Source organism: Mustela nivalis, assembly GCF_964662115.1.
Source record: "Mustela nivalis genome assembly, chromosome: 18".
Taxonomy (NCBI): domain Eukaryota; kingdom Metazoa; phylum Chordata; class Mammalia; order Carnivora; family Mustelidae; genus Mustela; species Mustela nivalis.
In genome coordinates this window covers 27,685,297-27,709,126 of record NC_139037.1, presented here as the reverse complement: position 1 = coordinate 27,709,126, position 23,830 = coordinate 27,685,297, and the positions used below count along the sequence as shown (strand labels likewise).

General features: G+C 49.5%; 1 long non-coding RNA gene across 1 annotated transcript; it reads right to left on the bottom strand.

The window, feature by feature from the left end:
• Window positions 1–3,862: 3,862 nt before the first annotated feature.
• On the bottom strand, window positions 3,863–22,026 carry LOC309853423. Its single transcript, XR_014305668.1, has 3 exons — window positions 21,892–22,026; window positions 10,410–10,616; window positions 3,863–4,735 (listed from the first exon to the last, which is right to left on the bottom strand). It is a non-coding gene; the product is annotated as an uncharacterized lncRNA (long non-coding RNA).
• Window positions 22,027–23,830: the final 1,804 nt, after the last annotated feature.

Sequence of the window (23,830 nt, the reverse complement as noted above, 5' to 3'; positions counted from 1 at the left end):
GTTTTCTTCAGTGAGAAAACACCCACAATATATACTTGCGCATTTTTCCACATTTCTAGGATCAGTCCTCTCCTTGTCAGGGCTTTCAGTTAGAAAGTGCTCCAAATTCATTTGAGTTAATTGAAGCAAAAAGAGCAGGAAAGAGTCAGGAAAAGCCATTTCCCTTGAATGGTAAACACAGGCCCTCGAGGGGCACTGAGGGGCCCGCTGAGGTCACTTTTCACTCCCTTCTGGGCTACATTCAGACAAGTGGGCTGACAAATGATTTGCCAGAGCTCAAATAAAATGGACCAGGAAAAGCCTGGAAGGCTAAGAGGGTTTTCTGATGGAGCTAATTTACCTGAACCCAGGCGTTGTCTCGGAAGATTGAGCCGACGCGCCATCAAATGCAATGCTTGTTCACTAAACTCTCAGCCTTTTTCTTTCCATGTTACGTTTCCCTCTGTCCAAATTCCACCACGGATGGAGGCCTAGCATTCCCTCCTCCGCTCTGCCCTATTTCTAGACACACCAGTAGCCTAGTACTCTCAGCCTAAGTGTTCCCTAGTTAAAGAAAAAACAAACAATGCAGAAATCCCAAAAGAGAAGCGCTGTCACCTTCGTGGGTGACAGCTTGGCTCTTGGTTTAAACTGTACCCAAACAGAAACCCATCCTTCTAGAAGGCTCCTTTAAAACCTGCCCAAACTGCCTGTTGCCCCGTCATCACCCTGCCAGGCCTGCATCATGGACATTGCGAACAACTTTGGCAAATGGAGAAGAGTTGTGGGAACATGTAGACACAACCCGTACATGGCCCGGAAGAGAAGGAACAGGATAATTGGTCCCGTGGACACTTGTATGGCTCTCTAATCCTCAGAGGACATTTTTGGAGAATGACTGTGTTCTTAGCTTGAGCTCACACAGGACAGCCACAAATTGACCTCAGCTGTGTCTCCACTCACTCAGCCAAGGATTCTGTAGGTCATTTCAGTAATGGGGCCAAAAAGTGATGTGTGATCTATGTTTTTTTAATCATTCTCAAAGTACTGTCAAAAAAAAGCTACCTCCTTGGACTCAAGCAGAGTCTCAAAAGAAGCAATAGCTCAATTTGGCAAAAAAAGAAGCTGGGACCCTGAGAGATGAGGTCTCAGCTAGGTCTGCTCTGGGGGGGCAGAGCTGACCTAGGCTTCCAAGTCCCCTAACCCCCAGGTCAGTTCCGAGTCCCCCACGACACCCCTGAACTGCTTCAGTCTGCCTCTCCAAGACTCAAGTCTCTGCATCTCTACAAGGAAACCCTTATCGGGGCTTTGTCTGCCGCAGAGACCCCGTGGAAAGGGACATTGAGACAATATGGCTTGAGCCAGGCCACAGGTGAAGGGTAGGAGTGGTAATCTGACCTCAGATGGAGACCCCCTTTGCTCGGATGGCCTACAGGGCAGCCCCTGAGCCACATGAAAGGCCCACACTTCCTCGGCCATTGTCTGAGTTTATGGATGAATTCCTGCTGTGGTCACCCAGCCCCGGCGTGTTGACAGCAATGACGCATGGCTCCCCGGGGTGGGGTCAGCACGAGAGAAGAAATTGAGTGTTCTGGGGGTGGGAGGAAAAGACTTGTTTGTTCCCAGAGAGCTTGATCACCTGGCTTGGGGCCAGGGCTCCTGCACTCGTTTGAGGGAGGGGGAAACCTGCTCATGGCAAGAGGCTGTAGAGGACAGTGGCCTGAGACAGAGCCCGGGAGACACCTGCATGGGGCCTCAGACCTCCCCCGTCCCACCCCCCGTGTCTGCCGCAGCTCACCATTTTCCATAGTGGGTCCGTTATGCAGAGAAAGGAAAGCCAAGGTCAGGTTACTTAGGTTCTAGTCCCTGTGTTCATGCACTGGCTTATTGCCACATCTCTTACCCTCCTAGGACTCAGTGTCCTCATCTATAAAATGGGGATATTACTTCAACTACATGTTGTTGTTGCTGAATTTTAGTGAGTCAGTTCAGACCAAATCCCTGTGTGTGTGTGTGTGTGTGTGTGTGTACATACCTATGAGACCGCAACAAAGTCAGGGACTGAGAGAATGAAAGAAAACCTTTCAAAGAAGAACATCCTAGGTAGAGTATTTCCTTGAAAGCTGGCATTATTGTCTGAGCTTTGGAAAATCGGGGGACTCCGATGGATATAATCTGAGATTTTTCCTCCAAGGACCTCCTAGCTCAGCAGAGATCTTGTCGAGGTTGTCCTTCTAATACCCTGGGACACCCATTTTACAGATATATGGAGAGAGGCAGAAGTGAGGCCAGGGAGGCTGGGAGAGGAGACAGGGAGCTCAGTCTTCTCGCCACTTCCAAACGGGAGCCAAGGAGACACCCAATGAAGGGCCACTTTGGACGAGCCCAGGTGTCGTCAAGCAATAGCTTGGGTGGAATGGATGGCCGTGGGGAGGGGGGAGAGGGGGTTGCCCCCAGGACCAGGTGCTGGGTACTCCACACCCTGTTGACAGTGTCTGACGAATATAAATCGCCTTCCTCAGAACAAGCATGTGTTTCAGTCTTGTCAAATGGGATGTGACATGAACCACAACTCCAAACTATAGCAGGAAAAAAAAATCAAGCTCATTTTCTAAAGCTCGAGTCAAACCAATTATGTTTTTCCCCTTAATTTCAAAGGAAAGCTCAGTTATAGCTTCTTGCTTATCGCCAACATCTACTAATAAATCCATTCCGGGAGGAATCCATTTTTTCATTATTTTTTTTTTTCTGTAACTAATATACTAGGGAAAAAAAAATCCAAAGGTTAGTATATTATTTGAACGGAGTGGATTTAGTCTGAGACTGAGGTCGTTTCACGTAAGAAAAAAAGACTACTCCCGGTTAGGGTACGCCTAGAGGTCCTCAGTTTTGGATCTCAGCTCAGTCGTGAAAAGCCACTGGAAAGCCCCCAGCCCACTCCCAGAACAACTCACAACACTGATTTCTCGAGGGAAGATAAAATAAATGGCCACTGTCAGGGTCCTCAGTCTGGGGACCCCTAAGTGGCCAGATAGGCTGGTCTGTTCCAGCAGGAGCATGCGGGCTAAGCGGACCAAGGAAACACCAGCCAGCATCCACATCTGCCCCTTCGTGGACCTCTGGGTGGACCGGAGCAGGCTGAGGAGCCCTGTTATTGGTTCATTATCCGAACTGATTTTGTCACTGAGGTCTCCCCGACGTCATCTTTCGACCATCAGCTGGGAGACAGCAAAGCCTGGACGTGAAGGAGGTTCTGGTATTTGCTGCCAGCTGGGGACACCTTTGATGCTTAGCATCACAGCCCCTGAACCCACCTCTGATTTCAGCCTCAGGGGCAGAGGAGAACGTTCTCAGTGGGCTCAGAGTCGCCTCCTGCAAGCAGTGCGTGACCTCAAGAGGGCGCAGGGCAACTTCTGCTTTCTGCTCAGGGGCTCCCGGGATGCCTGGCAGGAAACCCTCCTGACCTGTGTGCAGGGGGCGCTGATACCCTTAGCCGCGCCACCCAAGATGGGTGGATGGTGGGTGGGTGGCTCGCGTCCCACCTCCCATCCTTCTGGGGACAATGCTGGGGGCGGGGTACTCTGTGCAAGGAGCTTCTGGGAGGAACTGGCAGAACCGAACCCCCGTTGCTCACAGCACAACCCTGAGAACACCCACTTATGTTGGTCTTTCTTCCTTCCCTGGGTCACTTGTCCTCTTCCTTCCCTCCTGCTGCCTGCGGTCACCTCCCAGATATAACCACCTGGGGCCAAATCTGTGTCACAGGCTGGGAAAGCCTTGATCTTCGGCAACTATGAAAAACCCACGTTTCTTGGGAGGTTGGAGCCACGGTCTTTCTTTTTTCTCTTTTAAGATTTTATTTATTTATTAGACAGAGATCACAAGTAGGCAGAGAGGCAGGCAGAGAGAGAGAGGAGGAAGAAGGTCCCCTGCTGAGCAGAGAGCCCGATGCGGGACTCGATCCCAGGACTCCGGGATCATGACCTGAGCCAAAGGCAGAAGCTTTAACCCACTGAGCCACCCAGGGGCCCCAGCCACAGTCTTTCTGAGAAACCCCGAGGTGGGGGTACATATCCCACCTATCTATCCTTCCTGTCCCCTGTCACCCCTCCCTTCTGGCCACCACCCCGCTCCTTCATTCCCCAGAGCTACTGCCCTGTGTCTAGGCCCTTCACCCAGAAGTGGACACCACCATTCTCTGGTTCCTCAAAGCATGCTTCATGCCAAGATGCAGTGTTTGACCAGACATGGTGAGATCTTGAGGCTTTGAGGAGGGAATCCAAGGGCAGAAAACCAACACTCCAAACTGGCATCCATGCTGCTTCTCTCAGGAGGTCCTTCTGCACTTATGGAACTTTCTGGGCACAGGTGCCGCAGTGGGCTGGTTCTCTCCCTCTCAGGGGGGCGGGCAACTCCCGGCATTCTCCTCGAGAGCCCGGAGGGAGGAGGAGCACTCCCCCTCCCCGCTGAAAGTCACCAGGGCTGCCGATGGGAGCCGCTGGCTCATTTAGGAGTTCATCCCTCGCAGCCTGGGCCAGACCATCCCATGAGTCCCCACAGTTCCCCCAAACCTGGCTCTTGTCCTTTAGAGAAGGTCAGGGAATGCTGCTCCCAGCTGAGTGTCGTTCCTTCCAGAGGCCCTCCTCCAGCACGAGGGAGAGACAAGACGTGGCCAGCAGACTCTTGATGTGTGTGCTTGGAGAAGGGGCTGCTGCACGGGGAAGCCTTCTGCTCCTGTAATCTTGTGAGAAAATACCTAAAATCAAGAGTCAGCAACTTCACTTCTTCCATATTTAGGGGGGAAAACAGTCAGTCTACCAGGGCGAGATCTTGTCGGGCAACACCCGTTTCTGTGGATCTCTCTCAACCGTGAGCCTCTGTGTTTGTGTTTCCTCACTGGTTCATCCTAAGAACAATGGGGCTCACTTTGCATGGGTAAGATCAGGAATAGCCAAAATGTGGAAGACGCCTGGGTGGCTCAGTCAGTTAAGTATCTGTCTTCGGCTCAAATCATGACCTCAGTGCCCTGGGATCGAGCCCCGCGTTGGGCTCCTTGCTCAGCAAGGGGTCTGCTTCTCCCTCTCCCTCTACCCTCCCCCCATCCATGCCCTCACTCTCTCTCAAAAAAAAAAAAAAGAATAGTTCATCAGGCCCCAAGAGAAAGGCCACCCCCCTCCCAGCCTCAGCTCACAGAAACTGCTGTTTGCCCCCAAAATGGTAAAGGCCACACTTCCATGACACCCCTTCCTCCTCTGGCAGCATAAAGAGCCTGCTGGCAGATCTGGGTTTGTCCCCCATCCCCAGCTTACAAATGTGGAGAATCTACCTGTTGCCAAGTACTCCCAAGGTTGGCCTGGGTTGCTCTGGGCATCCCCCGACCCGGGGCAGAGGCCCCAGCCTGGGCTGGGTGTCGCCACGCCCTAGGGTGGCTAGGGAGATGGACATGCATGGACAGCCCTGGGTCCACTTGCAAAGGAAAACACAACCACCACAGAGGCCGCCTGGGGACCAGAGAGGCAGAACTGCCAGGACAGGGGCTGCAAACTCGGCTGAAAGCTAAGTGAGCTGGGCTGACAAGAAGGTCTGGGGTCGACTGGAAAGCTCATGCCTTCTCCAGAACTCCGAGTGGCCAGACAGAGCTCCCTGAAACAGGTAGCTCCTCCCACCACGGACCCTGACCTGGCCGGTCGATGCCACAGCTGCTTTAGTGACCCTCGGCACCTGTGTGAGTGATCACAACCGGTTAGAGCCTGTCCTCCGCTGGAGATGACAGGCGGGTCTCCCCGGGGCAGTGAAGCTGTGCGAATGTTCGTGTTTCACTGTGATGCAATCGATACAAACCAGATCAACGCGACCTGAGAAAGTCAATGACTGGGGAGGGGAAGAGCTGTGTCCCCACGGCCTCGTGGGCAATTAGCCTTGATGTCCCTGGCAGCCGCTGAATTCCAAAGGCAATTCTGGGAGTTGTGATTTGGAATCAAGTCTCTTAATACTTAAAGGCAGCCGGGCTGGATGCTTGGCTCCGAGAACAGAGAATCCAAGGTGGGGGTGGGGGGTGGGGGGGTGGGGAGAGGGTGGTGTTGGGGGTGGGGAGGCAGACTCATTATCCCCGTCCTCCAGTCCTCCGACATCTGCTGGGTTGTTGTCTAGAAGCATGGAGTCACCTTCCTTTGTGTGGCTCCATGGGCTAAATCCAGGGCCTTAACCAAAGCTTAACCAAAGGACTCCTGAAGAACCAGCGTGGTCTGAAGGGGGAGTTCGTTGCCTTTGCAAGAAGTAAGCACTCCATCATGGGAGGCATGCAAGCACGCTAAATGGCCAGAGCTTAGGGGTGACACAGTGGAAAGGGAATGCTGCTTTTGGATGAACTCTGGAGTCCCCCCCACCCCGCCCCATCCTAGAAATCTTGTGATTTATCTTATGACATTCAGCTGATCTGCTTTATTTGGAGGTCTTGGTGTTATTTTAGAAAATATGCAGCAACTTCAGAATTCTCTTTCTACTCTGGAAATGGGGCTTGGAGCCGTCGGCTCAGGAAGTGTGACAAGTGGAAGGCAACCTGCAGAAGCATGGCACTTGGGAGAAGAAGGGAGCAGGGGGTCATCGATAGCCTTCTCGGCCCGCGAAGAGCCAAAGCGTAAGCCGGGCTCCTAAGAGACAGGACGGGGAACGGGCAGCCTGGACACGGGAGCCTGGAATTCATAAGAAGTCAAATGACTGAGTCACTGAGCTAATATCAATGTCTGAACAGGAAAAAAAAAATTAAAAGAAAATAAAAAAGGAAAAGTAGACAATGGAAAAATAATGAAGTTTTGCAAAGACCCCAGGTGACCAAAACAACAGAAGAAGTCGGGAAAATGTAATTACACACTGACATGAAGCCCTCGGTAGCAGTCAGCCCATCCTGCTCCCGGCCTGCCCTGCTCATCTGATTCTTACCCGGTCCCGGGCAGCACCCCCGCCCTATCCCAGGACATGACTAGATGGGCAGAGGGCTCCCCATTTGCTCAAAATTGTCCACTTGCTCCCGGTTGCAGCGCCCCTCATTTCACCTCACACCCCTCCCTCTCAGTGAGGACGGAGATATCAGACACGAGTGAATATTGGCAATCATTTCACCCAATATACAGAAGGGAAAACTGAGGCCTGAGGAACGGACCCTGTGCCAAGTGCGATGGGGAGGACTGACGTGTGCAAGAGTCCATTCTTTCTCCTTCCTGAATTCACAGAGAAAGAAGTTCATGCCACTCAAGTTCCAGTGTGTCCTTTTGCTTTAAAGGACATTTTCTCTGGGAATTAGTACAGGATTCTCTCCCACTCAATAACGGGCTTTGAGGAACAGAGATCTCTCCTGTTCCACAAACTGAAAGGCACCTTTTCGTTAACAGACAACGTACTTCAGAGCAGTCAGCATCTGTGTTCTGCCCTGTGCACCGGCCCGCCCAGAGCTCGGGCTCTCCCCACCCCACCCCAGACCCCCCAGGGCTCCAAGGGTCCGCAGCCTTTGAAGCTGACCCTGTTTGTCCCACTTTGAAAGACAGAGAAGAGCCCCAAGATGGTTTCCCAGCAGGACTGGGCAAGGTAGGCAGTTCTCTGGGCCAGGACAGTCATATCTCTAAAGAACTAGAGAGAATGTAGTCTCTAAGGGTCTCTTGTTTTTTTCAGAATCTTGGACGATGTCTCCAGACTGTTCTTGCCTGCATTCCTCAGCCTTCGCCTGCCTGGGAGGGGGTCTCAGCTGTTCTTCTTTACAGACCCTCATCTCCCCTGGTGACTCCAGAACTTCTGGCCAGGTTCCACTTTGCACACGCTGGCCGGACAGACCCTTTGAATACAACCTCAGTCGTGCACTCCCCCTTTTCAGCCATCGGCAGTGGCTTCCTCCGTACACGCCGTCCTCTCCACGGTGGACAACAGGTGCCTTAAAACCAGGCCATTGCCTGACTCCTCCCTTCCTCCCCCACCATCTCCTCTGGAAGGCATTGCCTTTCCTGCTGTTCTGCCACTCCGACCTCTGCCGGTTCTTCCTCGGCCTGTCTCCCCTCCCTGCTCTCTGGAGGGCTGAGCCCGTCTCATCCTCCGTTCTCCCTTGGGAGGCCCTGGAGAGGCTTCCCTGAGAGCCTTCCCAGCCCACGGCCCTCCCCAGGCTTTCTGAGTTAGCCCACACTCTGGTGTGGTTTTCAAGCCCTTGTCAGGATCCCCTGATATCTAATTTATTTGCTTAGCTAATGTGTTTTAGCCTTCAGCTTCTCCTTGATTTTAAGCAGGAGAGGTTGCTGTCTCGTTTACCGCTGTAGTCCCGTGTCATAGCTCTGTCCCTGACATACAGTAGTTGCTCAGGAAGGGAGGGAGGGAGGTGGAGAGAAGAAAAAAAAGGGCCGGTTGGTGGGTGACATAGAGGAAACCATCCATAATACGAAAAGGCAGCCTACGGAGTAGGAGAAAGTATTTGCAAATGATGTACCTTATAAAGCGTTAGTATCCAAAATATATAAAGAAATGGTACAACTCAACACCAAAAATGCAAATAATCCACTTAAAAATGGGCAGAAGACATGTAGAGACATTTTTCCAAAGAAGACTTCCAGATCATCAACAGACACATGAAAAAATGCTCAACATCACTCATCATCAGGGAAAAGCCGATCAAAACCACACCGAGATACACCTCCCACCTGTCAGGATGGCTAACATCAACAACGCGAGAAACAGCAGGGGCTGGCCAGGATGCGGAGAAAGGGGAGCCCTCCCGCACTGCTGGTGCACGTTGGTGCGGCCGCTCTAGAAAACAGTGCGGAGGGTCCTCCAAAAGTTAAAAATAGGGCTACCCTATTATGACCCAGTATTTCCACTTCAGGTATTTACCCAACAGATAAGAAAACACTAATCTGAAAAATACACGTACCCCATGTCTATAGCAGCACAGTGTACAATAGCCAAGATACGGAAGAAGCCCGATAAAGAAGTCGTGGCACACATACAACATGGACTATGACTCAGCCGTCAGAAAGAGGGGAATCTTGCCATTTGCAACATGGGGGGAGCTAGAGAGTAATTGGGCTAAGTGAAATAAGTCAGTCAGCTGAAGACAAATATCGTATGATTTCACTCGTATGTGGAATCCAAGAAAGAGAACAAAGGGAAAAAAAAGACCAAAAATAATAATAATAATAATAACCTACCAATAAAACAAAACACCAGACGCTTAAGTACAGGGAACAAACTGGTGGTTTCAGAAGGTGATGGGGTCAAGGACACATTTATGATGATGGGCATTGAGTCCTGTTATAGAAGTGCTGAATCCCTATATTTTATAGCTGCAATTAATGTAACACATGATGTCAACCGGCATTTTTTTAAATTAAAGGGTCAACTATGGGCTTGAAGGCATTAGATGCAGCCATATTTGGGGGGAGGTTGTATGGGTTCCCTGGAGGTCAGCCTTGGGTCTTCTGCCGTCGTGCAAATGCACTGCCCCCACTTGAGATCTGGTGACACATAACTATGCATGGCAGATGACGGCACGGGAGGGGTGGGACCTTACTCCCAAAGATCAGGATAGACCTGATCTTTGGTGTTCCAGGGGGCAGGACTCATGGGGGGTGGGCACAAGCTACCCCAAAGCAGCTGGCCAGCCACCTGCAGAGTCATGTCTTCTAATCAAGAGTGACAATGACACTGGACAGCCTGCTTAAGGGATGGGGAGCAAGAGTTCTCCTCCACCTCGCCCCACCGCACTCCCATCCCGACCCTGGGGGTGCTGGAAAGAGCTAGAAGGGCTCATGTGTTAGGTAGAGGCTGGTAAGGACAGCGCTGGGCTGTCCCTGCCAAACCTCAGATTCTAGGATGCTCAGACGGGGTCCAATCCCTGCCAACCCCCCAGCAGACTCTCAAAGCCATCCAGAGGGTGTTCAGCCTAGTCAGGAAAAAGTCAATTCCCTGGGGCTTTCACGTCTAACTTTGTTTGCAGATAGCGAGCCTTTTCCGTCCGGCTCCTCATCTCGATCCTTTCTGCCTGTAACAATCACATTATTTAATTTAGACGAGTGAAGTTACCTTAGATCAATTATACTTATTTTTCCTGTGTAATTTCTAAAGCTTAATCTCTCCATTCAGGCCCAGCCTGGGGGACAGGTTGTCTAGCAGAGTCCTAAACAATTTCAGCCCTTAATTCAATTGTACTTTTACCGAGGCCCCGGCAGGCGAGCATAATTCTTTTATCCTTAAAATGTCTCATTAGCAATAATCTAATAGCACATATTAAAATATAGGTCACCGAGGTGGGCTGCCAAGTAGAAGACTTGTCATAACTTTGAAGGCTGGACAGCTGCCGTGTCCCCACAATACCATACCGCTCACATCCCAGGCTTCGCCCTAAAACAATTCAATGAAAACAGTTTACTTTCTGCAGTTCAAAGTCAAGAACTAACCTTGGCTAGGAAACGCAGTTGCTATCTGTCGCAGTGGGGTTGGGTGGAGGGAGATGTTTCTTGCCAGCTTGACGTAGTGGAAAAGATCTCTGGCCTCAGGCATTTTGAAGCCAAGGCCCTTGTCCCAGCTGGAACTTGAACTCGCAGACTGACCCGGTGGGGGGAGGGGAGGCATGGCTCTTAGCTCCCCGGCCTCAGTGTTCATACCTGTAAAAGGGGAAGAGAGTGGAGTCAGAACCCATGTTTTCTCAACGCTGACACCCGTGCTCAGCTTGTCCTAGGATGCCCTCAGGATTTTCCTTGAAATCAACTCACTCTTCTTAATTAAATACATTTGTTTTTAAAAGGAAGCTCAAGTATCAACATGGAAAAATCTCAAGAACATTTGCAGAAAGATTCGTGCAGAATGATGCCATTTGTATAAACTTGAAACATGCACAAAATGATATTTTCTATTGTTTAGACAGGCCCAGGGATTCTGGGCTATTAGAGGTCAAGGGAGTGGCTACTTTGGGAGGAGGGAGGAGACAGAGAGTAACTAAGGGAGGGACAGGGGGATTTCTGGGGCGCTGGTCATTTTTTGTAGTGGTCTGAGTAATGATTTTATGGACGTATTTATGAGGATTGATGCGTTTTTCTCAGTGTGTTAAGCCTCGCAGGCACACACAGAAAGACGGTTGATCTTGACCAACACTAATAGCCAAGCATGGATGAGAAGCATTACTGATCCCGTCAACAGTTGACTAAGACATGTTTTGTATGGTATAGGTTTTCTAGATTGTATTCTTACAATAAAGCAAGCTAGAGAAAATAATGTGATTTTAAGAAAATTCTAAGGAAGAAAAAACTGTACTACAGAACTGTACTACGGTTCTGTACTGTACTACACAGAACTGTACTACAAAATATCTGCAGGACGAGGCATCTGGGTGGCTCAGTCGGTTAAGTGTCTGCATTTGGCTCAGATCATGATGGGGTCCTGAGATCAGCCCCGAATCAGGCTCCCTGCTTAGCGGGAAGCCTGCTTCTCCCTCTCCAACTCCCCTTGCTTGTGTTCCTTCTCTTGCTGTGTCTCCTTCTATCAAATAAATAAAATCTTAAAAAAAAAATGAGGCTCAGAAATGTTTTAAAAACATCTGCAGGTATTGCACTACTGGGGATTTACCCCAATGATACAGACGTACTGAAAAGAAGGGCCATCTGTACCCCAATGTTCATAGCAGCAATGGCCACGGGTGCCAAACTATGGAAAGAACCAAGATGCCCTTCAACGGACGAATGGATAAGGAAGATGTGGTCCATATACCCTATGGAGTATGATGCCTCCATCAGAAAGGATAAATACCCAACTTTTGTAGCAACATGGACGGGACTGGAAGAGATTATGCTGAGTGAAATAAGTCAAGCAGAGAGAGTCAATTATCATATGGTTTCACTTATTTGCAGAGCATAACAAATAACACAGAGGACATGGGGAGTTAGAGAGGAGAAGGAAGTTTAGGGAAATTGGAAGGGGAGGTGAACCCTGAGAGACTATGGACTCTGAAAAACAATCTGAGGGTTTTGAAGGGGCAGGGGGTGGGAGGTTGGGGGAACCAGGTGGTGGGTATTAGAGAGGGCACGGATTGCATGGAGCACTGGGTGTGGTGCAAAAACAATGAATTCTGTTACGCTGAAAAGAAATTTTTAAAAAAATCTGCAGGTAACTGGACCTGATAATACAAATTTTATTGTTAGAGGTTCAGCTATCGAGACACAACATTTTAGGAATACACATTTATAATTTTAGGCATATATGTGTATCTCTTTGTGTATAGACCCATATGTATCTCTGTATCTGTCTGTCTGTCTACCCAGTGAAAGCACAGATCCCTGCTTGGGAATAATCAACACTACGTGAGGACAGCGGTTGGCCAGGGAGGAGGGAGGACAGAGACACACCTGGGGAGGAGTGCACAGGGACCTCAATCATATTGCTTGTGTGTTTGTTTCTTAAGCTAGTGAGCTGTTTATTAGGCGATGTCTATCTTTTTATGAAAGGCTGAACTATTCCACAGTTTTGAAAATCTTTGAGTTAAGAGTCATGAATAATTCGAGAAACTTGAGATCATGGTCATAAATGGAAAACCAAGGTCAGTGTTATAATTAGATGGTAAATGCAAAAGTAAAATGAGAAGAAAATGCTGTCCTTCAATTGTATTGGACACTTTTTGGGCAAGTGGATGACCCCCCCCCTCTTGCCCCCCCCAGGCCACCCCCCTCCTGCCAAGCCAGTTTCCCTCTGGTGAAAGGGGGATCAGACCTATGAGACCAGACTGAAACTTTCTTCTTCAACAGTCAGGGTTAAAGGGACAGGGAAATCGAGGCAGACTCTCCCTCTATCTGATTCTAGGTCCCTTAAAGCGGGGCTGGTGTAGGCCTCAAGCACAGGCCCTCTCATGGACTAGCCCCGCTGCTCGGCTTCAGGAAGGGGTGGGGAGGCCCCTCTAAGCTCTAGCCTCTAAGTGTTTTGGGGATCTGGGGAGGGGGAGGGGAGGTCCTGTTAGGAGTGGGGTGGAGGACAGGGAGAAAAACAGGAGGGCCTATTATTAGCAAAATGATTAGCCAGGATTGGCGGAATTTGGAAAACCTTGAGGAAGAGCGCCCTCCGCTCCCGTGGCCCCTTGCCCAGCCTCGTGACTGCTTGCAAAGCTGTCAGGCTGACAGGCTCCACACTGGGATTTGTTGCCACAGACCAGGGTAGCACTGACTCAGGCCTCAGAGGGTGGTGGAGTCCATCCCTGACACGGCTTTCCACACTCCCCTGTGCCTCTGTGAGCTGGATTGGAGGCCCCGCAGCAGGTGTTTTGGGCTCGGCCCTGCCCTTGAACTACACAGAAGTACAGGCTTCCCTCTCCCGTGGATGTCCCCCCTTGAGGCCAGCGGCTCAGGCCCTCGCAAGTCCCTTCCCCGTCACCTCGGCTCACCCCCGACACACACGCACACGGAAGGGGTTCAGTGGGAGGGGTGGGGCAGAGTCGGGGCTGAACAGAGCCACAGCCCACTCCTATCTATGGGCAGTGTGGACGGGCCACGGAGTCACCTCACCGGGAGAGTGGCACATTGTAGGGTTAGCAGGTATGTTTTTGTGCCCCTTGGAACAAGAAAGAATGGCCTAATGCTGACCTCTCTTGGACTCTGTCAGCACCCGGATCCAGCCGGTCTGGACCTTCTTGGCCAGCGTCCCCATCGCAGCTTCCCTGTCCCCTGTTGCAAGCCCTCAGGGTGTGTCCGGTCTGATAAACACTCCACATGGGGGCTGTGGGCTGTGAGAAGAGCCCTGGACCCTGTGTCAGGACCCAGGGTCTGGGTTCTTGTTCTGCCACCAACCTGTGTGACTTGGGAAGTAGGAGAGGGGGCACGGAAGCAGCAAAGGGAGGGTTCTCCTTTGAGCCTCAGGAAGAGGGGAGGTAAGCAGGCTACAGCGCTAAGGAGGGGTAGCTTGGACAGGTGGGAAGGGCATGGGGTGGGGGTGGAGAGAAGCAAAACAGGACGGAGACAGGGTGGGAGTCGGGGACTGGGGTGGGAAGAAGGACTGGAGAAGACAGTGGCTATGACGGACAGTGCTGGGGTGCAGACTGCGTCTCGAAGGGGGCAAGGCCCTGCCGAGATGGGGAGCCCACATGGGGAGGGGGCAGCCAGGAGGTGGGGAGGACGAAGAAGGTGGGGGACCAGAGAGAGAGAGGCTGAGCCACCAGAAAGAACAGTGATCCAGAGCGTGTGCCTTGGAGCCAGCCCAGACCTGGGTTCAAATCCCATTTTCTGTCCCATCCTCCCCATGTGGCCATGCACAAGACCTCTAACCATGGGGGGCATTAAAAATGGGGATAATTATGGCAAGTATTATACGAACTAGTATGTGGTACTTAGGACCAGTACATGCCTGGGGAAGGAAGGATTGTCAAATTGGAGCAAGTACCCATGTGTCTTCAGTCTGTGCAGACACTGCTGACTGACTTTACCGTCCTGATGCTGTCATGCCTTTCAACTACTCTGTGGTGTAAATACTATGGTGGCCTCCATTGTAGAAGAGAAGACAGGTGCATGTCAGCCCATGGGGACACAGCGAGGGGGCAACAGGGCCAGGATCTGAAGCCCCACTCAGTTAGTGTGAAAGTTGAGTGTCTCTGTGCTGGTTTATTGTATTTCGGAGGCCAGGGATTGGCCGTCTCCTAAAAAACTAGAAGGTGGGGCACCTGGGTGGCTCAGTTGTTCAAGGTCAGGTCATGATCTCAGTATTCTGGGACTCAGGGCGTTGTTGGGCTCCCTGCTCAGCAAGGTGTCTGCTTGTCCCTCTGCTTCTGTCCCTCCCTGACTCATGGGCTCTCGCTCTCTCTCTCTCAAATAAGTAAATAAAATCTTTAAAAAAGAAAAAGAAGAAGGGGACAGTGATGGCATTTACCATGAAGAGGGGGAGAAAGTCACCGCCCTGAGCCAGGCTCCCTAGTTCCCCTGCCCTTTCCCTAAGACCGTCCAGCTCTCACCTTGGGGGTAGAGGGTAGAGAAGGAGGAGGACAGGTGTGCTCTGTGCGTGGACTATGGCCTGCACTGCCAACACGAACTGCCTTCAGGTTCCTGGGCACAAACGCAGAGAAGGACCAGAGCCCTTAGCTTCGCTGTGGACAACCCCACGATGAGGCCTTACAATGACGACTTTGACAAAGGTGCTGCTCCCACCTCTTTCCCCTTGCCCATCCCTATCCCACCTGCTCTGGGGGCTTTGTGGCCATTCCCAGTAATTCCACAACTGTCACCCCAAAGCTGAGCATGAAGCAGCTTTTCTCCCTTCCATCCCTAGAGGGCGCCCGTTCACCCCTCCCGGGGAACAGGCAGCTCCGCCTGGAAGCAGCTGTGCGCTGTTTGCTAAGTGCGGCCGGTCCTTTGCCAGAGCAAAAGGACGGTGTACCAGTGTGAGACAAAGAAGGCACTCGGGCCAGGCAAATTGCGTGTGTATGGCTCTGGTCACACTCAGCCTGGGACGGTGGTCATGAAACATGCCACTGGCGCTGGAATTCTTTTTTTTTTTTTTTAAATAGGAATTAAACACGCTATAAACGTGCAGATCCTGGGTCCCCACTGTAGATGGACTGAATCCAAATTTCTGGGATGGGACCAAGAAATCTGCCCTTTGAGCAATCGGCTAGACTAGTGTGATCTGCGATCTGGGAAAGGGGGCAGAGAGGATCAACCTCTAGGAAGAAGCAGTGAACTTCGGGGACCTGGCTACAGCTGGCATCACGGAATCCTGATGAACAAGTCTCTTCCAATAACGTTCTCAAAGGGCTTGTCGTTGGTTCTCTTACTGTACAGGTGTGTCCCCTCCATTTTACAGATGGAAAAACTGAGGCTCAGAAACCAAAGTCCCTCAGCACGCATGGGGTGAGGCCAGGCTTTGAACCCACCCAACTCTTCCTAAAAACAATTTCCCACTCTGTACTCATAATTGTTATATCAACCTGTATCTGCTCTGCCATCCCAGTCCTGGAATGGGAAGTCTGATAAACTTAACTTAAAATTCTGGAGAAGAACCTTACCTCCCACAGACATAGAGAAATTAAACTTTTTGGAACAACAGCAAGAAGAGATTACCCATTATGCAGTAATCTCTGCTCTAAGTGCTCTGCATATATCTATTCCTTTAATCTCCTTGACAATTCTGTTGGCAGGCGCTGTTGCCATCACCAACGTACCCATTTTACAGATGAAGAAACTGAGACACACAGAGAAGCGGGGGGACGTGGCCAAGATTTCACAGACAGTAAGTGGTGGAACCAGGATTAGAGCTCATGTTGTGGGGCCCTAAATCAATGCATTTAGAGAGTTTACTATTCGGCATTTCCAGGCTGCTGAAAAAGCTGAACTTGGTCAGTTTCCCAGGAATGGATATCAGAGGGCCAGAAGGAGGAGCGGGAGGGAGGTGGGAGGTAGCTTCGAGATTGGGCTCTTATGTATTACTGGAAAACAGAGCAGAGAGGCCAACAGGCAGTAATGTTTGAGGGATTCTGGGATAGGTTTCATGCAGGAATCTGCAAATCCCCCTATGCTCTGTTTAAAATGCTGTGTCTACTAAAGATGGAAAATATAAGGAGCTATGTGCTGTGTTCTTGGATAGAAAGACTGAATACAGTAGAAGTGTCAGTTCTCCTTAAACTGATCTGTAGATGTAGTGTAATCACAGCTGAAATTCCAGTGGGATTTTTCAAGGAACCCAGCACGCTGATTCTGAAATTTGTAAGGAATAACATTGCCAAGACACTCCTTTCTCTTTTTTTCTTTTTTTAAAGATTTAATTGATTTATTTCAGAGAAAGAGAGTAAGAGAAAACATAAGCGGGGAAGAGTGAGAAGCAGACTCCCCACTGAGCAGGGTGCCTGACATGGGGCTTGAGCCCAGAACCCTGAGATCATGACCTAAGCCGAAGGCAGAGGCTTAACCCACTGAGCCACCCAGGTGCCCCCACCAAGACACTCCTGAAAAAAAAAGATCTGGAGAATCTTGCCCCATCAGTTAGAAAAACACGTTTTAAATCAACGCTATTTGTTTTCCCAGCTTTGTTGAAGTATAATAGACCAAACTGTATATATTGAAAGTGTATAATGTGTTCATTTGATATACATACACACCCCAATAAGATTATCATAATTAGGTTAATTAACATATCCATCACCTCACATAGGGTTTCCTTTTTGTGTGAGAACAAGATCTACTCCCTTAGCAAATTTCAAATATGTATTACACAGTTGTTAATGCTGGCCACCCGTTTGTACTTTGGATCCCCAGAACTTATTCATCTAATAACTGAAAGTTGGGATCTAGAAAGCAACATTAGTTAAAACACTGAAGGGAAATACGAAGGCAAAAACTGTCAAGTTTTAAGTTGTAATTTAGAAAAGTATCAGGTAGGGAAGGATTTCTTAAACAAAGCATAAATACATATGCCAAATAAAAGTTAAAGTAAGATCACACTAAATCACATGAAAATGAATAACCTTTATTCATATATACAGAGAAAAGACATAATACTACCAATTAAAGATATTTGCAATATAACTGACAAATAGTCATGCCCAGAATATTAAGAAATTCTGGGCAATAAGAAAAGTTGAACAAGGGGCTCCTGGGTGGCTCAGTCAGTGAAGTGTCTGCCTTTGGTTCAGATCATGATCGCAGGGTCCTAGGATCACGTCCTGCATCAGGCTCCTTGCTCAGCAGGGGGTCTGAGTCTCCCTCTCCCTCTGCCCCTCCCACTTGCTCCTGCTCTCTCTCTCTCTGCCCCCCTCAAATAAATAAAATCTTTAAAAAATTAAAATTAAAAAAAATTTTAAAAATTACACAAACAACACATTACCATTTTACAGGAGATAAAGAAATACAATTGGCCAATATGTATATGAAAAGACGCTCCATGTCACAAGAAGCCAGGAAAAACCACCTTAAAGTCACAACCAAAGGAGCAGCAAAAATTAAAAGTTTAAATAACACCAAGAATTAGGGAAGATGTAAAGATCTAGAGAAATTGGAAGTGAAGAAATAACTCTATGGGGGAGATTTTTAATTGGTTCGACCATCTTAGAAAAGAGCTTGACATTCCTTGATAAAGCTAACCAAACACATACCCTACAAACCAGCAATTTGTTAAGCACAGAAGCTCTAGAAACTCTTGCCTACATGCAGAGGAACTATCTGCATGCAATTTTATAGGCGGTGATGTTCAAATATAAAATAACTGGAAATAATCCAAATGTTCAACCATTGAATAAATACATGAATTTGTTATTACTCATAAAATAGAAAGAATATATGCAGCCATGAAAATGAGTGAATGCCACCATCATGGGTGGGTCCCCAAAACATCATATGCAGCCAAAGAAGTTGCAAAACTATCCATAGTGTGTTTCCTTTTATATAAAGTTCAAAGAAGGACAAAATCATGTATTGTTAGGGAAGTATTGATAGGTGGTAAAGGAAGACAAAGAAATGATTATTTGCTGAGCACAGGGTAGTGGTAACCTTGGAGTTGGGGAGAGCGGTGAAGGGGTGTGTTGAGAGAGGTAGACCCAAGGGCTGGTAAGGTACAGGAAATGCTCTATTTCTTACCCCACAAGGTGGGTTCTTATACGTTCATGTCATTAATATTATTTAAACTGGAAACTGGTCCTACCTGCTTACTACACTTTTCTTTAAGCATGATAAATTTCGGGGCACCTGGGTGGCTCAGTGGGTTAAAACCTCTGCCTTTGGCTCAGGTCATGATCCCAGGGTCCTGGGATCGAGCCCCGCATCAGGCTCTCTGCTCAGTGGGGAGCCTGCTTCCTCCTATCTCTCTGCCTGCCTCTCTGCCTACTTGTGATCTGTCAGATAAATAAATAAAAATCTTTAAAAAAAAAAAAAGCATGATAAATTTCACATGAAATTAAAAATGCAACATGTATGTGCCTATTTCTGGGAGAATCCAGGTTTCATCAGATTATCTAAGGAGTGCCTGGTTTTCCATTAGACGGCACCTGGGCATACAGGTTTCTTGGGGGGAATCCCCCCTGCTCTGATATTCCCCAGAGAAGCAGAGTCCTTGGGCCAACCCGACGATGGTTCTCCTGGTCAGCTGCTCCCTAGTCCCCTCTGCCCCAGAGACAGACACAAACTAAGTGTGAGTGCCCTCCTACTGTACCTCACGTGACCACCTTAAGGCCGAAGGATGTATTAAGGTGCTCCTACAGTGGAGGGAGGGCCCTATTTCCTCCTAAGAGACTGAATCCCTTCATCTGTACCCCTCCTTCCATTTCTCCCTCCCCAGCTCCTCTCCTGATCTGCCTTCTTCTTCCTGGGGTCCATCCCCATGTCACCATTGAACTTGCCCATGATTCCAAAGCCTGAAACCAGCACAGCAGGGGTCAGGACCCTGGGTGCTGACTCCCAGCCAAGGGCTGTTTCGGCCACACCACTTGCCCCTCCTGTTCTCACCCAGCCCCTCTGTCCTTGCCTGATTCCCATCTCCCGGGGGCCACAAGGCTTTGCTGGGCTTGCGTAGGCAAGTCCAGAAAAGGATGCATGTATTCGGTTTTATGCTGAATGAGATGGGAACACAAGAGAGAGGGACTGGATCTAAACTCATTCCCAAAAGTTCTAGCAGTTGCATAGAGCTTGACCTTCAGAGGCAAGGGGAGAGTTTGGGACGACCCTCAGAGACTGTGCAGTGATCCAGGTGAGAGATGGTAGCAGGTCAGGCCCCGTGGAGATGGGGAGAGGTGAGGTGGCTCCGACCCACAGAGTTTGCAGTAGCACTGGACATGAAAGTATGAAAAAGAGGAGTCGAGGTCAACTCCAAGGTTTCTGGCTTGAGGAGCTAGAAAGAAGATGCCATCACTCGGAATGAGGGAGAACTGGGAGGAGTCCGTTTATGGGGAGGTCAGGAAGGGGAGCTTAAGAAGTCTGTTTTGGACACAGTAAGTTCCAGATGCCTTTTATCACTGGGTAGAGACGTGCAGAGTGTGGATAGACCCAGGATGTGAATGTGCAGGTCAGTGAAGGTTGGATGCCCTTAATGCCGGAGCCTGATTTGTGGCTTGCTAGGGCAGGAGCTCAGCAGAGAGGACTCTAAGGCCTGAGCCACCTCTGGGTAAGCTGGTAGCCTCAAGGACCAGGGGGCTTTTACAGGGGGAGTTCAGCCTATGAGGGTCTTTTATTGAGGGGACGGTTATGCTATTTGTAAATGCAATAGAAGTTATACCAGGTGAGCTTCAAGGTCGTAGGTCTAATCCCTGGAAATAGAGAAAAGAAAAGAAAAGAACAAGGGGAGGGAGGAAGAGAGGGAGGAAGGAAAGCTATAGACAAACCTCTCCTCTTCTCTAACCTTAGTTCCCCCATCAGGGCAACATAGCACAGGTTCAGGTAGTATCCTCAAGACCCCCTCGGTACCCAGCCCTTTGGATTCCAAATGTCCCCCAGCATATCCTTTGTGTGTCAGGGTCTTGGTGTTGGCCGGGAGACGTCCAGAGCTGGACTGAGAGCACCAGCCATCACCTTGTGCCCATGGCCTGTGTCACCAAGTGCCATGGTAAGTGGAAGTGACGCCTCCCCAGAGATCCAGTTAGCTCTGATAATGCTCCAGCCGTCTGCCCACCCACTTGCCCTCAGGCCACCTGGAAGGGCAGAATGCAGGGTATGGAGAGAAGCCACATGGCCCCATGGGTCTTGGAGCGAGGGGCAGGGAGTCTGGGCCAGAAAGGGAGGGAGACGCCATGCCCTTCAGTCCAGGCCCAGCCTGGTGTTTCCACTGCTGTTCCCCAGAAGTCCCGGAAAGCACCCGGCGGAACTCTCAGGGCTTGCTGATTGGTACTCTGATGGCGTGCAGGAGTTGGGGGATGCCTCCCTCCATCCTTGTAGTAGACACTTCCAATGCCCCGCCCACACTGTTCCTGCCAATGCAGGCCCCACCACCAGCTTCCTACTGCCAGTACCTGGGATGCTGCTAGAAGCTTTTTCCTGGCAACGGGAGCATGCTCAGCCCACACACCAGGCAGGCTGGAAATGCTGGCAAGTTAGCACCCCCGGCACAGACTTAATGGATAAATATTCTAACCTCCTTGCCCAGGAGTGGGACAACAGAGGCGGGCTCTATGCAGTCTCCCAGAGGTCCCCAGCAGGGCTGAACACCAACTGCCCACAGCTGTAACTGCTCCTTCACGTCCCCTCTGCTGGTTCCTTTTCCTTTCTTGCCTCCTGCCCCACTCCTATATAATTCCTCCAGGAATTACCTCCTAAATAAACTACTTGAATTCGAATCTTTCTTTCAGATTCTGCTTCTGGAGGAATTCAACATTAACAACCCCAACCAAAGACAGCAAACCCAGCCAATGACTGAGATCTGTTCTAGTTCTGTTTTGTACACATTTCTAGAGCATAACCTATGTGACAGGATCTACTGGGTTCTGTCCTTGTCCCTAGAAGGGAAATCACACAGGTAACTGTACTAGACAAATATACAAAGCAATATAAAGAAGAGGAGGTGGGGAGGCGGTGGTTATCAGGGAGTTTTACAATGGAGGTGACATCTGAGGTTTTGAAGGATGAATAGGAGTTCTCCAGGTAGACAAGCAGACTATGGGGACAGCATAGTTAAAAATCTAGAGATGTGAAAATGCACAAGATATCAAGGATACCACTAGTTGTTGAGTATCTCCCATGTTGCTAGAGAACAAAGTATATTTTTGTATCAAGTAAAGGGTTTGTAGGGAGAATGAGGAGAGAATTAGAATAGCAAGAGATGTGATTGAATAGACAGGCAGAATCTTGTCCGTACTGCTAAAGGTGTTTAGATATTATCCTGAAAAGATAGGGGTTTTTAAGAAATTGTGCATTATCTTTTTCTGATTGTATAATATCAAATGCTCATTGTAGACAAGTTGGCCGATAAAGAGAAGTATAAAGAAGAAAATAAAATTACCTTAAATCCAGGGTTAATGAAATCACGTCGGTGTGTTGTCTCTTGGGGGAGACAGAAGAGGAGGCCGAAGAGTGAGGTGATCAGTCTGGAGTTTTAGAAAGAGCTCTGGCAGCTGGTGACCATCACGCGGCTGGAAAGATACTGGACGTGAGAGGAAAGTTGTTGCAGTGAGGGGCTGGGGATGCTGCGATGGCGGCGGTGGGGGGCGGAGGGAGGGGGGCGGTGGCGCGGCAGAGAAGGCTGGGGCTTCCTGCGGTGTTCAGAGGTGGGAGACTTGGGGCCAGTTGGGTGGGGTTAAAGCAGAGGAGGGAATCATGATCCCTAGAGAGATTCTGTGTGTCTTGACTCGCCAATTGGTGGAAGGGGCAGGAGCTGGGAGCTAGGAGACCTGGGTTGTCATTTCAACTTTGTCATTTCCAACCTGTGGGACCTCTCGCAGGTCCCCTGAATCCTCAGAGCCACGGTTCCCTGACCTGAAAAATGGAAAGATGATTTCATTTCTGTTCTCTTAGAAGCTTGTCAAAATAGCCCGGGGGCGGGGGGGGGGGTGCTGCTGGTCAAAGGAAATTGACAACCTTGATGGATGGGAATCCATGGCTCCAGGCTTTCCTGAAACTTAGCCCAATCCTTCCCCTGACTTCTGCCTCTCCTCATCAACCCCCAGAAGGCCAGGGCAGACTCATCATCCACTAATTTTCCCTTCTTCTCTATATCGTTCACAGAAGATATTTGTCATGCTGGTCCTTCTGGCAAAAATGATCTCAATGCCCCCATACACCAGCATGAATGCATTCAGTGTCCCTACTAATTGATGCCTTAGTATGTTCTAGGTGTTAGGAACACAGAGGTGTTTAGGACATTCAGTGTCCCTGCACTCACAGAGCTCATACACTACTCCAAGAGGAGACATATAATAAACAAATAATTGCATTTGTATACTGGTGTAATGAAGGGAATAAAATAGGGTGATGTGTTAGACAATAGGGGTGTATTTTAGATTTGAGTGGTCAGAAAGGGACCACTAAACTAAGATCTGAACAACTCAGGCACAGGAACCAGGAAGTGTCAAGGTCCTGGAGCGGGTTTGAGCTTGGACTGTTTAAAGAACAGAAAGGTCAGCATGTCTGGGTTTGTCAAAATTTCTGCCCATCCCTTTTACCTGTTGTCTCCTCCATGATGCCTTCTTGGATTACCTCTCCACCCCCATCCTTTACCTGCTGATTCAGCTCCAACCAGTTTCCATACCCCTGTAGTTGCAACCAATCCTGACCATACTGGGTGGTGATGGACTCTTTACACACCGGACCACTAACTCTTTGACGGCAGGAACTATCTCCATCGCTCCAGGAGCCAGCACTGTTTCCGCACACAGCAGGTGATCATTTGATGAATGAAGAAATTAACCAACAGACAAACAAGTGAAGAAATGCATGAATACTAGGCCCAAATGGCTCACTCCTTTACTTGCTTAAATGCTGCCTTCTCAAATTCCCTGACCAAACTGCTTCCCCCTTTCCCCGCAACACACCACCCCGCAACACCTTCCCAGGCTTACTTTTCTCTTTGCCCATATCCCCATCCCCACACACCCTACAATGTGTTTATTTATTATGCTTCTTGTTTTCCCTCAGGACGGAATGCAAAGTCCATCCTGCCAGGGATTTTTCCATAAGTTGTGCGGAAATTCTCCTAAGAGCCTAGAGCAGTGACTGGCACATAGCAGGCATATGGACACATGGGGAAATTAGTAAAGTTCTCAGCCTCATGGAACAGGAGTCACACCTGCAAATCTGTGTAACAAACAGAGGAGGTCAGGGCTGGGGTGTGACCTTCCAGTCCCCAGCCAGCCAAGGGGCCCCCAGCAAGTTTGCCGACCTAGGTAGGCACCGAGCAGAACATGCCCACTTTGCTGATGGAGAAACTCCGCAGGGTAGTTTAA